The sequence below is a fragment of the Juglans microcarpa x Juglans regia genome, chromosome 5S (assembly GCF_004785595.1).
Source record: "Juglans microcarpa x Juglans regia isolate MS1-56 chromosome 5S, Jm3101_v1.0, whole genome shotgun sequence".
Classification (NCBI taxonomy): Eukaryota; Viridiplantae; Streptophyta; class Magnoliopsida; order Fagales; family Juglandaceae; genus Juglans; species Juglans microcarpa x Juglans regia.
Genome location: NC_054603.1, coordinates 16,139,042 through 16,142,099, shown reverse-complemented (window position 1 = coordinate 16,142,099; position 3,058 = coordinate 16,139,042).

Sequence of the window (3,058 nt, the reverse complement as noted above, 5' to 3'; positions counted from 1 at the left end):
ATAGGATTTGGAAAGATAGTTTTCGGCGAAATTACACCCATATGTGGAAGAGTTTGACTTAGCATGGTAGAAAGTAAATGGCGTCAAGTATCGCATCTTTAGAGAGATAGTCTACAATATTTTGGTACACCACCAATTTACATCAGTTGCAATTTGACTTTAATATACCACCATTTGTTTGTTAACCTTGTTAATTAATTCTTTATAGTTTGTACTTATGTTAATAATTTTATTAATTTTTCCTAATTGACTTTCTTTTCTTTTTGAGACATCATATTATTCATATTCTCATTATTTTTTACTTTTTTTTTTTTTTTTTCAGATTTTATGATATCACTTCGAGTTGGCAAATATGCTTGCTATTGTTACCTTTATTTTATTTTTAAATGTGTTTCAATTAGTGTAACATTGTTATTCATTCAAGCTATTTGAAAATTTATAATATTTTTATATTAATTTGTAATGATTTTAGATTAATGTGTAATAGTTTTTTTTTAGATTAATGTGTAATAGTTTATACTACCTGTAATATGTTAGAATATTTAGTTATTAGCTTTATTAATATTTAGAGATAACATTTAATTTTATATTTTATAAATTTAATTTTCTAATGAAGTGAAAGAAAACAGGTTTTGGGTCAAAATTGACGCAAAAAACAAATTCTAGACTGAATAGCTCATAAACTAGTTCTAGGCCCAATGGGCCAATACAAGTGGGTGGATGACCCAGGAGGCCAATTCGCCCCCTGGGCCTTTAGATGAGGGCACCTGCCCATAGAGGTTAGGGCTGGGGCTGCCCGCCTGGGAGGTACAAGTAGCACTCCTAGATTTCACTGCAAAATTTTGGGTTAATTTCTTAAAACAATATGAAGTAGTTTAACATATCTTTGGCATTGAACAAAAATAAATCAAAATTCTTGAAAAATCCTAACTTAATTTTTTTTTAAATAATTGAGTTTTGATACATGTGATAAATATTTTGAGTTTAATGATATAAGACAGTTTCGACAAACAAACAGATCCTTAAAAGTAATATGAATGGGGTGAAACCGTTATACATCATATCATTACTATCACAGCAAAAATAATGACAAACTTTTCTGTCTTTTTTTTTTTTTTGTATTTAATATCATATTAAAAGACCATAATTATTACGATAAAGTCCTCCAATATTCAACTGTCACGCATCTTTTATTAATTGTAAAATAATTATTAAATAATTTTAAAATACATTAAAAAAAAACTATAAGGTGCAATATCATTAAAAAGTGACTGAAAAATCATCTGGCATTCATTACCTTATGGTAAGTCCCCATGTAAAGCTGTTGCCAACCCAGATTCTTATATTGGAAAACAGATTAAATGAATCAAATCCTTTCTTTAAAAACAATACAGAGAGACCAGGAAATTCAAAGAAAATCAGAGGAAAATCTTCGGGCATTCCCTAATGGATCAGTGGTATCTTTGGACATGATTGGTCGCCCTTTCTAATCTGATGGGTCTCCTATTTCGCGGTCTAAGGTGAGGAATACTCTTATCTTACATTTGTATTTTGAGAAGTCATGTGTTACCTAAACAGATTAATTAGGTGTCATTCACTTCTTTCATTTCATGTGATTCTAATATGTTTCACCAAGATTCGAAAAAAGCAATTCGTTTCAGGCCGATTCAGCTTATGCAAATTGAATTGTTAAGAAACTGAATTTATTTTAGTGAACATTTTGAATTATTTACTAAACCGCTTCAATCAACGGATTCTAGCCGATTTATTATGGCTCAGTTTTGGAGGAGTATTGCTTGGGTATTCAAGTTTCTATCGACTTTAACTCTCTTTAGCAACCCACCTAACTTGTCTTCTTCCCCCTTCTACTCTAACTCAGAACTGAACATCTAAGCAATACTTCTCCAGAACTGAGCCATAACATGACTTTAAATCGATTTGATCATATTCCAACCGATTCAAAACTATATTTATTTTTAAGTTATCTAACAACTGTTTTTCTTTTCTTTTAATTTTTTGTACAAAATTATGATAGGACTAAACATATATTAACTTTTTTATCATTATATTCAATAAGAATTGTAGAAAAATTGAATGAAAAAACGTGTAGTTCTTTACTTTTTTAGTTGAACAAAACATTAAGGAGATGAATGAGTATTTTATTTTAAATTTATTATTAAGTATAAAATACTACATTTGCCATGTGTTATAACTTCATGGTCTTTATATTTTTCGTATATAAGGCAATAAAGAAAAAAAAAAAAAAAAAGAAGTCGACTATTGAGATTAAATACATAAATTACATATTTGTTGAAACTATTTAGATTCGTATCATATTTTTATTTAAATTAGTCAATAAATTTATATTTTACACTATTTTACATATGATATAAAATGCTTTAATTGCATTAAATATGAATTTTTATACTTTTTATCAATATTAAAATGTCCGATTCAAAATTGTCATGAATCATCCGATTCAATTCCGAACCCAATTTCAATTTTTCAAACCTTGCTTCTAACCATCACTCAGGTGGCATCTGCATCTCAAGAAATAGTTGAAGTAATTACATCAATTTAGCCAGGGATTAATATCTGACGGTAGCGACCAGAGGTGGCTGAAATCTAGCGATTTAAGATTGTCGAGATTAGGCGGTCGGTGGTTGCCGACAGCTGCCCCAATTTTAAAATAAAATTATGAGTTTTTATTATATGAGGGGATCCATTTTATTTTTAATAATAAAACTAATATGACAAGTTTTAAATGAAGAACATAAAAGCCCTATTTATACGGCATCCTGTTTTAGAATGAAGTTCACTGTTAACTCATTTCTCTTTTTAACACTTGAGTGACATTATTTTTAAGAAAATATTTTAGTTACAAAATGATTACATAAAAATAAACTTAAAAATTGATGTGACTTGATGTGATATGTCAGATTATAAAATTATTTTTATTATAAAATAGATTTAATAGATTTCATGAAACTACATCATTTTATAAGTTTATTTTAAACAATTTCTTGATGTTTATAGTAATTCTCTAGCACTCTTATAT